The 12,677-nt window shown below is 43.7% G+C and overlaps 1 long non-coding RNA gene across 1 annotated transcript; it reads left to right on the top strand.

Annotated features, from left to right (window-relative positions):
- Nucleotides 1-8: 8 nt before the first annotated feature.
- Nucleotides 9-12,339, top strand: LOC138157855 (uncharacterized). The gene is made up of 3 exons (XR_011167482.1): nt 9-742; nt 1,288-1,514; nt 11,940-12,339. It is a non-coding gene; the product is annotated as an uncharacterized lncRNA (long non-coding RNA).
- The last annotated feature ends 338 nt before the right edge of the window (nt 12,340-12,677 follow it).

Genomic DNA, 12,677 nt, shown 5'->3' with positions numbered 1-12,677 from the left:
CCAGAGGAAGATTGTCGAGCTGTCAGTGCTGCCGTCCCCCCGTCTGTCTGTCCGTATGTCCTTTTGTCTGGCTAACTGGGTTTGGCTGACTGTCTGTCCCGCTTGCCCGCCTGGCAGTCAGTCTGTCCACTGGTCTCTCCCACCCACACCCACCGCCGGGAGGAGCCCAGCTCCGCTGGCTCTCCCTCGGCCTCTCGCTGCCTCTGTCTCCCTCTCTGCCTGTATCTCTCTGTCTCCCTGGTGTCTCCCTGTCACTCTGGTGTCTCCCTCGCCCTCGTTCCCTCGCTGGTTCTCTCTGGGCAGAGCTACCTGCCAGAGCCCGGCTCACATCTCCAGGGGCTGACTGGAGGAGGAGGAGAAGGAGGAGGAGGAGGGAGGAGGAGGAGGAGAAGGAGGAGGCGGCGGTGGCCAGGATGCGGGCTCCAGCGCTCTGTCCTCCTAAAGCCCTGATCGCCGCGTAGAAAAACCGGGTGACCTTAACCCCGCGGACCCAGCCGCATCTTGTACCGCCCAAGACAGGAGAGACAGTGTGCTCTGAACTGCCTGGGAAACGCGAAGAGTGGGGCAGCCGGGGACATCATGTCCAATGACTCTATCCTCTTCACCTCTTCCTCTCCCTCTCCCGACCCCTCCCTGAGCGGGAAGGGTTAATGAATCTGCGCTCTGTCCTCGGGCCTTTAATCTTTATTAATATATCTGTCCTCCTCTCCTCTTGTCAAACAGACCCGGAGCTCGGGCTTGGGTAGGTTTCTTCGTTTAAGTGATTGGATTTCCCCGTGACCGTTATTTAAATTTACTTGCTGCTGGGATTCGCTTACCATACCTCTGGTTTTCTTTCTGATTAAAAATTGATGGTGACCATTTAGTGGATGTTAATGGGTTTAATGCAGCTCTTGGTCCATCAGGGAGCTGGGAGAAAGGGACTTGCTGGGTAGTTCCCTTTAAGGAAGGGCCTGGGGTGCTGGAGTTCTGGGGAGCTGGGTCAGAGTTCTCTGTTAATTCGTGCAGAGAAGCCTCCTGCCCAGCTGGACATACATGTAAGAGTTATGTTTTGCCCAGGTCTCTCTCTGCAGGTGCATAAGGAGAAATAGCTTTAGGAGAAAAGAGATCTAACTAAGACAGACTGTCCAGAAAACTGAAGAGAGATCCCAATCAGAGGGGTCAGAAAGATTAATATGGGGAGTGGGATACTTCCAGTAGTGGTTTCAGTCCCGTCTGACTCTCTGTGACCCCATTTAGGGTTTTCTTAGCAAAGATACTAGAGTGATTTGCTATTTCCTTCTCCAGCTCATTTTTCAGATGACGAAATTGACTTGCCCAGAGTCACACAGCTAATAAGTGTCTGAAGCCAGATTTGAACTCAGGAAGATGAGTCTCCCTGAATCCAGACCCGGCACTCTATCCACTTGGCCACCTATCAGCATGGGAAGACTACAGACCCTTAAAAAAAAATACCACCTCCATGGGAGAGCCAGAGGGAGCAACTATGGGCAGCTGCTGGAGGGCCATGCAAAGTGAGTGGCTCTAAGGCTAAGGGGTCCGTTTCAAGGTTGTCATTGCTCCAAAGGTTTTCCTTGAAAAATCCTCTGTGCTTTCCATTTATGACATGTGGGGCTAACAGAGTGGGTTTTATGCTAGCCTTCTCAGTGTAGACTGTTCTAAGTTATCAATAATTGCAAGGCCCTTCACAACAAAATAGTCAGATATAGCAACTTAACGGTGAGATCCAGTCCAAGCAAGCAGTGATTAAGAGGCTGCCTGGTGCTGGGCACAATGCTAGAAGATGGGAAGTGGAAGCAGTCTGCCCCCTGGGAGTTCCATGGCTCCTCCTGGAGATATAGGTAAGCATCATATATATACAATGATTTTGAGGAGAGAGAAACAGTCAATCAGGGGATCAGGAAAGATTTCTTGAAGAGCTTTTGTTTTTCAGTCATGTCTGACTCTGTGACCCCATTTGGGGTTTTCTTGGCAGAGATACTAGAGTGGTTTGTCTTTTCCTTATCCAGTTCATTTTACAGGTGAGGAAACTGAGGCAAACAGGGTGAAGTGATTTGCCCAGGGTCACACAGCTAGTAGGAGTCTGAGGCTAGATTTGAAGGAAGATGAGTCTTTCTGACTCCAGGCATGGAGCTCTATCCACTGTGCCAAACAAGCTGCCCTGTTTCCTGAAGAGGTAGACCTTGGGGGCCCTACAATATATGACTTAGTGGAAAGATTCCTGGCTTTGGATTTGTGTTTTTTTTTTTACTCATGTGAGTGGAGGCAAGTCAAATATTTTTGCAGGGTTCTGTTTCCTGATCTGTGAAATGAAGGGATTAGGTTAGGTAATCTCTAAAGCTCCTTCCAGCTCTAACATCCCAGAAGGTTATGATATTTATTAATACAGATTGAAAGGTAAAAATGATTTTTTCCAATTGTTGGTTTTAAAATTAATTAACTCTGGACTTTACTTATAGGATGCATTGATTAGAATTGGAAGCGGAAATTTCAGTTTTTAGGGAGAGAAGTAAGAATCAATCAATCCACAAGTATTTATTAGGCACTACAAGTCAAGCCCAGTACTAAACCCTGGGGATGCAAAGAAGGCCAAAAACAAGTCCTTGCCCTCCAGGGGCTCACACTCTAACGGAGGAGATGAGATGCAAAGCATCCCTCTACAAGCAAGCGCACAAGACAAATTCAGAGTAGCAGGAAGGTAATCTCCAAGGGAAGGCCCTGGGAGTTGGGATTAAGGAGGGGAGGGGACCAGAAAAGACCTTCAGTAGGAGGTGGGATTTGAGCTGTTTTAGAAAAAAGAAAGGGAAACTGGGAGACAGAGAAGGGAAAGAACAGCATTCCAGGACTAGGGGATATCCAGACTTCTTTTTTTCTTTTTAAACTGAGGGAAAAAAGCTTAAAAGATTCAACTTTTAGATGGGGTGGGGAGCAAAGATTTCCCTTGGGATAAAATAAGAGAGGCACTGGGAAAGTGTATGGTATCTAGTCTTGGAATCTGGCTACCTAGTGTCTAGACTGGGCTCTGTCCCATTCTGGCTGTGTGAAGCAGGAGAAATCATCTCCATTCTCCAGCCCTCACTCTCCTCTTTCAATTCAACAAACACTGACTGAATGCCTACTGTTCATAAGGCACGATGCTAGGGGCATGGGACATAAAGATGAAAAATGGTACAGTCATGCCCTCAAAGATCTTTTTGTATCAAGGGAGATGTTGTTTGTTCTTCATTCTTGAAGACCATGCCACGGGGAGGTATGTACACAGATAAATAACATATAAGTGAAAGTGAAAAAGCTTGTGGAAGATCAGAGTTCAAAGAAGTTGGAAAGCAGTGGGTGACTCTAGCTAGAGAGATCAGAGAGAGCTTAATGGAGCAGGCGGCATCTGAGTTCTGTCTTCAAAGAAGAGAGTGACTTCTGTACATAGAGAAGGGAAGGGAGACTATTCTCAAAATGGACGCTGTCCCAAGGAAACACATTTGGGGCTGAGGAATGGCTCCCAGTCCAGTCTTTTTCTTTTTAAGCAATTGGGGTTAAGTAACTTGCTCAAGGTTACACAGACAGTTATTTTTGTGTGGCTGGCAAGTATCTGAGGCCAGAACCGATCCCAGGTCTCCTGATGCCAGGGCCGGCACTCTTACTTGCTGTGCCACCTGGCCGCCCCTAAGCAATTGGGGTTAAGTAACTTGCTCAAGGTTACATGGCCAGTTATTTTTTGTGTGGGTGTTAAGTATCTGAGGCCGGAACAGAACCCAGGTGTCCTGACTCTGGGGCCAGAGCTCTTACTGCTCCACCTGGCTGCCCCCTCCCAGTCCAGTCTTAATGGGTCACAAAGTTCATGAAGAGGAGTAACATGAAATAAACTTGGAAATATAAGTTGGTGGCAGACCACAGAAGCCCTTGAATGCCAGACTATGGAGTCTGGGTTGTGTCCTGGGTTATGAGGTGTCGCTGAAGGTTTTGGGGCAGGGGAATGATATGTCTAGCCTCACTGGACTATTAGGACTCTAGGACCTCACTATTAGGACAGACAGAAAGAGGTGTGTACTATGATAGCCAAGGCTGTGGAATCAGACACTTAGAGATACAGGGATCTGAGAGGTCACCAAGTCCAGCCTCCTCATTTTACAGATGATGACACTGAGTCCAAGAGAGTGTCTTGTCTAAAGTTATAGAAGTAGTGAGTGGCAGAACCCGGATTTGAAGCAATCCTGATTTGAATCTTCCTGATTCCCCACTTCATCCCCCATGCCATGTTGTCTTATCACAATGACAACATTTACAACAAAGGTCTCCTATTGGAAACTCTAGGCTGTTGCTTTTGACATAAAGATCTGGATTGGGGGAGATCAGTTTTCCAAGGCTTCATGATGGGATTGGCCAACGGTTTGTTGTGAAATAGATTATCATTCTCAATTTCTCTTTTGCTATAACATGCTTATCTATTAGCATTATCATAGCATTATCAATTTAGTTTGTAAATCCTTGTTAAAGACTTCCAAGCATATCAAGATGCTTGGATGAAGTCATTATTTGATTGCGAGGTAAGTCTTGCCAAATTCATCTATTTTATTAGTTTTTATTGAAAATCTTCTATTCATGCTACCATTGCTAGGCACTTATACAAGAATAAGTCCCATGAAGGCAGGGACTATATCTTATCTCAATTTTGTACCTCCCCCAACATCTAGTGCTATGTTCTGTATGCAAGTAGTGTGTTTGTTGAAGGAAGGAAGGGTAAGAGGAAAGAAGAAAGTGAAAGAAGAAAGGAAGGAAGGAAAGAAGGAATGATAGAGGAAACTATGTAGCATAACACAAATGTATCCTTTATTGTTTGAAATAAACCTCTCCTAGGCTCCTTTCTGAGAAAGTTAGTTTTTTCCATGTCCTACCATTATTCCATTCCTTGAGATCTGGAAAAATTTTGACCAGTGGAGGTTAAAACCCTTACTTGTGAGCTAGCTTTGTTTTTATGATTCTAAAGAAAAAAATCAATTCATGAAGACAAATGACCAGTTTACTAGAACAGCCTATATAGCTGGTGGTGGGTCCTGTGTGTGCTATTACAGAGAAAGATTACTTGCTAAAAGTTCCCATTTGTTACCTATTTTTCCAGAGCAAGCACAATTGGGAGATTATGTGGGAGACTAGGAAGGAGTGATCTACCCACTGTGAATCTGGTAACCATGAAACTTAAGCAAATGAAAGAAAATACAGTCCAACCCAATATAAGAGGCATTTATCAAGCACATATTCATGTAAGACACTGGAAATAGGAAGATAAATGAAGATGCATTCTGCTGGGGAGGTACAATATCTAAACTTATAGGGATACATGTGATAATTGGAGGGAGAAAGTACTAACAGCTCAGGTTTTAGTAAAAGCTCCCATGACCAGAACCTTGAAGGAAGACAGGAATTCTAAGAGGCAAAAATGATGAGGGAGTACATTCCATGCCTGGGGGACAGCCAGTACAAAGTCACACAAGTGGGAGGTGGAATTCTGAGTGTGTTCAGGGAATGGTAAGCACATAAGCCAGTTTGGCCAAATGGAAAGCTCAGGACACAGTTAACAAACATTAATTTTATTTTATTTTTTCATATTTCCACATTAGTTAAGTTGTGAAAGAAGAAATGGAACAAAAGGAAAAAAATCATGGGGGAAAAACCCCAAAGAAAGTGAAAATAGTATGTTTTGATCTGCATTCAGACTCCATCAATTCTTTCTCTGAGTATGGATAGCATTTTCCATCACTAGTCTTTTGAAAGTGTCTTGGACCATTGTATTGCTGAGAAGAGCTAAGTCAGTCATAGTTGATTATCATGTAATATTATTGTTACTGTGTACAATGTTCTGGTGGCTCTGCTTACTTCACTAAGCATCAGTTCACATAAGCCTTTCCAAGTTTTTCTGAAATCTGCCTGATCATCATTTCTTATTGTATAATATTATTCCATTACATTCATATACCACAACTTGTTCAACCATTCCCCAGCTGATGGGCATCCCCTCAATTTAAAAGAGCCACTATAAATATTTTTGCACATATAAGTTCTTTTCCCTTTTTATGATCTCTTTGGAATGCAGACTTAGTAGTGGTATTGCTGGATCAAAGGGTATGCACAGTTTGATTGTCCTTTGGGAATAGTTGACAAATATTTATCAAGCAATTGTTATGTCAGGCACCTTGGTAAATTCTAGGGAAAGAAAGAAAAAAAGAAAGGAAGAAAGAAAGAAAGAAAGAAAGAAAGAAAGAAAGAAAGAAAGAAAGAAAGAAAGAAAGAAAGAAAGAAAGAAAGAAAGAAAGAAAGAAAGAAAGAAAGAAAGGAAGGAAGGAAGGAAGAAAGAAAGAAAGAAAGGAAGGAAGGAAGGAAGAAAGGAAGGAAGAAAGAAGGAAGGAAGGAAAAGAAAGAAGGAAAGAAAGAAAGAGAAAGAAAGGAAGGAAGAAGGGAGGGAGGAAAGAAGGAAGGAAGAGAATAAAGCAAAAAACACAGTTCCTTCCTTCATGGAGTTCATATTCTAATGCAAATGATGAAATAAACCCATAAAGAGAAATGAGGACCAGATTGGAAGGACTTTACATGTTGTGCTAAAAATGTGTTTAAAGTATTATTTTTCCCTTTAAAAAAAAGGAATTAGAAGAATTCCAACAGAGTATCACCCAAGGATCAGAAACCTGGGGTGAATGAGGACTAATTGATTCTAAACTAATAAAGAAAAGGGTGAGAGCTGGAATCCCAGGGGAGACTGGGTTTTCACTAGATGTCTTTTCTTTCCTACTTAACAGTCCCAAAGCATATTCTTTGAAATATCCCTGCCAGAGCTGCTGCCCCATCATTTCACCTTTTGATCTCAGTTTCCCTTGATTCATTTTTATTTCCAGTGTAATTTATCGTGAGGAACATGTTGAGGCAAGAAAAATAATTTGTTGGCTTGAAATACTCTAGGGAATGAATACATGATCTCCTTTCCTCTGAGTTCTCATTGCCCTCCCTCATGTTTGCTTAAAGTACATATGAATGAGGTGGCTTTATCTCTGAAAAAAACATAAATCGGAGTGACTCAGGGAGGGAGGTTGGCACTCATGCCACATTCCCTAATCAGTTTGAAAGGGATAGGAAGAATGCTGGTTAAGTACCAAAATGAACTGAGACTAAAATTGGACACCCTGTGAGATGAATACAGAAATACTGAGACAAAGAATCAAGTGGCATTGGGCAGGAAATGGACGTTTGTCTATCATTGTCAATTATAGCCAAGCTTTCTTAAGATGACAGATCTGAACTGTTTTGGTTTGTTCCTGAAGTCCTTTCAATGTCTTGTTTGTAATTCTTCCTTGTATATTTATTCACCTCTCTCTCTCTCTCTCTCTCTCTCTCTCTCTCTCTCCCTCCCTCTCTCTCTCTCTCCCCCTCCCTCCTCTCTCTCTCTCTCTCTCTCTCACACACACACACACACACACACACACTCTCTCTCTCTTTCTCACATACATACACCCTCTCTCTCTCTTTCTCACACACATACGTTCACATACACACATACATACATACTTTTAAAATTGTGGCCGCAGAAGAAAATAATTAGCATGCCCCCAGATAGATGACTCGCTTTGCTTTATGCAGCATAGCCCCTGAGAGCAGGAGGAAGGCAGCTAAGCCCACAACGTGGCCTGCTCTTCTGTAATGTGATCCTGAGTCCATAGGAGGAAATGTCCTCCTAATATCAGTGAGCAATCTGCTTGTGTCCTCTAGCATGAGGATTTATATCCTGTCTTTCTTCTCTCATCTCCCTCTGCTATTGGTCCTGCTGGTGGGTTTTCTTGTCTTCAAACCATTTTGTCCTTTTAGCACTAGATGACTAAACAATGAATATATCTAAAAATATACTAGAGAAATCAAATACAGATACTGCATTGAGGGTGGAAAAAAAAAAACCCCACCAAGGAAATCATAGTAGCCCTGGACTGACAATTTCCAAGAGCTTAAAAAGAAACAACCTGTGTGGTTTCCCCAAGGAATCTCCATTAGGAAATTCCTCTGTGGTAAAAATAGGATTGAGAGGCAGTGTTGGCTGATAGATAAAGATCTAGCCTTGGTATCAGAAAGACCCAATTTCAAAGTACTTTGAAATAATACTGGCTAGACAAATCACTCAGCCTCTAAATGCCCTGGGTCTCTCTCTAAGACTGTGACTTGGGTATGAAAGGATTTTCCATACCAAGAGTTTCTCACATTGATGAATTTCTAGGCCTGGACTAGTTTTTCAGATTTTAGATTTTCACAAACTGGGAGCCTTGGCAGTCACATTCTCTTTATTATAAAATGAAATGATGCTAGATACTAATAGGTCACATTTACATAGCATTTGAAGATTTACAAGTAACTTTCCTTAAAGTAATCCCACAAGGTAGGTATTTTTATTACCTCATTTTACAGAAGTGAAAACTCATCAAGGAGGCTGAGTGACTAGTCCAAATTTACACAGTGAATAAGAGGCAGAACCAGGATTTGAACTTAGATCTTCTGAGTCGAAGTCCAGTTTCTACCATCCCACTTCCATCCCCACCATTCCACTCCCATTCCTACCATCTTGCCTCCCAGGGCTTAGAGTAGGGTCTATCTCAGTCACTTTTGTTAAAGCAACATTCTCACTTGCTAAACTATAGGGTCTCAAAGATGTGAGTATATTATGTTAAGAATAATAATTTCCTCATTTATAACATTTATAAAATTTCCCTTTAGTCCCTAGAAAAGTGTAACAGAAAGTTTTCCTGTGTGTGTGTGTGTGTGGGGGGGTAAGAAAGGTGATGATGATGGTCAAGGGAACTCCTGACTTGCTGATATGGGGCATCTCCCAAGGAGCTAGAGTTCATGTCCAGTTCCCATAGGAAATGTCTTCTTCCAGCAAATCAGGGGTTCCTCTGGTCACCCTACTCTAAGCACATAAAGTATCTTTACACAGCAAAGAGTTAAGGTATCCCCCTCCCAAAGTGCCAACCATCTTAATGACTTATGGTCTAGGATTGTCTGCATGATGAAAAATAATTGGCTCCAATCTGTGGTTGCCCACTATATAATCATAACCAAGGGAGCTATTCAGAGGCTGTTAAACAGTCACAGGTTAGTAATGCTTGGAATAGGGACCCAGGATAGAGTCCATTAACAGTAACAACATGGATGTACTTAGCACCTTTCTCTGAAAGCCTCAGAGCTCTTTCCAGACATTACTTAATCGATTCACAAATCATCCTTGAGCAGTTAGGCGCAAATATTGTACATTTTCAACATCCTCAAATAGAGCGAGGAATGTTTCCCTCTAGGGTAGCTTTTAAGGCTATTGCAGCAATACTCCAAATCATGTTATTTATTTATTTTAATTATGTTTTTTTGTTTGTTTGTTCAGACCTGTGATTTCATAGGAGAAATTCTGGTGTGGAAAGTCCCTCCCTGGGTGCAGATGGGTACATCCTGAGCTAGGCAGTTGAGAGCCTGGGAGAATGGTCTGTGGCACTGAGAGTCTGTGCCCATGCCTCTGCTCCCAAAGTCCTGTGGCTTGGAGAGGCTTGAGGATGATCTGGGAGATGTTTAGTATTTCATCTGCAGTTCCTGTTCCACCTTCTTTGGCTCTTTTTCCCCTTTCTAATTGGTGCCAGCCCTCCTGGGTCCTGAGGGGAGATTGGATTCACCCGCCAGGCTTGATGACTGACCCAGGGGAAGATCGGCTTCCTCCCTGCTGTAGCTGAGGTAGCTGCCAGCTAAGCCTTTCAGGAAGATCTGTGCTAGAAGTGAGGGTGGAGGGAGGGTCACAGCTCCTGTTCTGGGGGCCCCTGAGGCTTTCAGAGGGCTCTGCTCCCAGAGATGGAGCAGGGCAGGTATGTCAGGGAAGGTGGAGTGTCAACATGCAGGATCCCACAGTTTGAGTTGGAAGGGTCCTGGGGACGTTAGAATGTAAGCTCTTTCAGGGAGGGGCTGTCCTGACTTTTTCTTTATATCCTCAACACTTAGCAAGCATTTAATAGGTGCCAGTTGCTTGATTGACTCCAGTGTCTAAATTTTACAGATAAAGAAACTGAGTCCAAATAGAGCACTGGCTCTGGAGTCAGGAGGACCTGAGTTCAAATCTGACCTTGGACACTTAACACTTACTAGCCATGTGATCTTGGGCAAGTCACTTAACCCGGATTGCCCCTCCAAAAAGCAAAAAACAAAAAGGAAACTGAGTCCAGAGAAATGAATTGTTTTGCCAAACATCACATGGTGATAAGTATCACCGGTGGAATTTTAATCCAGATTGTCTATCTTCAGAGAGTTCTTTCTACTGTGTCATGCTGAGTGAAAATGGGATTTGAACCCAGTTTCAGACACGTCCTAGTTGTGCGACCTTGGGCAAGTCACTTAGCCCTGTTTGCCTCAGTTTCCTTATCTGCAAAATGAGTTGGAGAAGAAAATGGCAAACCACCCCAGAATTTTCCCAAGAAAACCCCAAATGGGATCACCAAGAGTCAGATAGTACGGAACAACTTGTGATGATCAGTCCAAGATGGCAACCCACCCACTCCTCCTAAGCCTAGGAGTTCCTGTCCATGTCCTCCCAGGAAGTCTGCCTGACACTTTGGGGTGGGGGTGGGGGTCCTCCAGGGCTCTTCAGATGTTGTGGGTAGCAGTCCAGGCCTTGGGCTTTCTCCTTGTTACCCTATACTCATGCTATTTGGTCAGCTCCCAAGAGGTAAGTTAATGGAATTATCATTGTTCCAGGTCTCAGGTCTCCACGGCTCCAGGTTCTCCACATCTCCTTGATGCCACTTTGCCTCTCAATAAGAAGCCAGGCAGGGGGACGATGGGATCCCAGGCCCATAGAGTCCATCCCCTTCATTTTATAGTTGAGGAAGCTGAGGCCCAAGTTGTTGAAGTTCCAGGCAGTCAGCACCAGAGACAGCAGCAGGGTTTGAACCTGCATCTTAGGTTCTTTCCACTATACCAAGCTGCTGCTAGGTTTTGTCTGGTTCCTCCCCTCCCCCAACTGATAGGAAATGAAAATGGGAAGGCTTTTTCATTTTTTAATGCTCAGAATGAGAGAAAAAGAAGAAATTGAGGATTTCTGTGTCCTTTTAAGGGCAAACAACAATGCCTCAATTTTACCTAGTCCCTTTGACCTTTCTGAGCACCTCTGAAGAGCTCTTTTTGTTGTAAAACCCTTCCTCTGAGATGGTGAGGATTCTTTTTAGAGATAAGGAAACTGAACCCCCGGGAGCATAAGGAAATTTTCCAGGCCACACAGAAAAATAGGAAAAGCCTTGGGACTAGAAGCTAGGTCTCCTGAGTGTAAGCCAAGTGAAAAGGACCAGAATGATGTCACAGCTCATCCCTCCTCCTCTGTCCCTTGGCTTCTTAGCATGGCGGGGGGTGGTGGTGGTGAGAAACAGCCAAGGAAACTTCAGGAAGGGTCTAGATTGAGTGGGTCTCTTTTCAGCACCCACCACCAAATTTCTTTTTTTCCTTTTTTTTTGGATGGGGGAAGACAGGGCAATTGGGGTTAAGTGACTTGCCCAAGGTCACATGGCTAGTAAGTGTTAAGTGTCTGAGGTTGGATTTGAACTCAGGTCCTCCTGACTCCAGGGCCGGTGCTCTATTCACTGTGCCACCTAGCCACCCCCACCAAATTTCTAAGGCCATTTTTATGAAGGAGTTTGGAGGTTAAATCCTATCTCTAATACTTGGTAGTGAGACTTTGGGCAAACCATTTCATCTTTTGCTTACTTTTCTATTTTCCTCTCTGTAGAATGTTAATCAATACATGTGCTATTTACCTCCCAGGGTAGTTGTAAAGAATGTGCTTTTGTAAACCTGAAGAAATGCTATATGAAGATAAGCTATTATTTTACTAATTATCATAAATAAATCTTGTTTTGGTGTCAATTGTCTCAATACTTTTTTGTCGTTAGGGAGAATAAGCTAAGTGAGACTGGGAAGAGTTTTGTGTGCGTTGGGATCCCGGGCTCAGGATTCTCAGAAGGTCAGCCCAGATGGGAGTCATCAGTTCTCAAGGATAAAGCTGTGAAGTCACTAAGAGAAGCAATTCCATTGAGGCCTGCCATGATCCCCCTCCTCGCCCCTTGGAATGGCCAGCTTCCTTTAAGGCTCTCCTCAAGCATCCCACCCCACTCTGAAAGAGGTGATTTAACACACGTGTGTGGTGTTTCTCTGTCTTCCACTCCCTACCCCCTCCAGGCTGGAAGCTCCTTGAGGTCAGCCTAATGCCATTTGACTCTTCTGTCTTTGTATCCTCAGTGCCCTGTGCTTGAGGTACGAATAAAAACTTGCTAAATAAATACATTGAAAGAATGTTTTTGTGACAGAGTAATGGATGGGAGCAAAGTGGAGGAAAACAGGTTTGATGGAAGGAAGGCTTCCCAATGAACTGGAATGGGTTGAGGGAGGGGCAGGTCTAGAGGACCATGTGCCAGTGATGCTCAAGCAGGCATTCCTGGATGGTACGGGTCAGCCCAGACAGCCTTGGGCATCCCCTCCAGTTTGGAGTTGCAGTGAAATTCCTGTGAATCAAGAAGAATTTTCCTCCTTCACCTACATCTGATTTTCACACATGCGGTAAGTCATCTCAATGCCATCCATATGTGAACATGCCTATCCTAGGGAAGTTATATATTTAGCTTCAAATCACA

The sequence above is a fragment of the Petaurus breviceps genome, unplaced genomic scaffold, assembly GCF_028583685.1.
Source record: "Petaurus breviceps papuanus isolate PSGF00001 unplaced genomic scaffold, PetGlider_PUasm1.0 173, whole genome shotgun sequence".
Lineage (NCBI taxonomy): Eukaryota > Metazoa > Chordata > Mammalia > Diprotodontia > Petauridae > Petaurus > Petaurus breviceps.
Note: the sequence above shows the minus strand (reverse complement) of the source record. Positions and strands in the feature narration are given on the sequence as shown.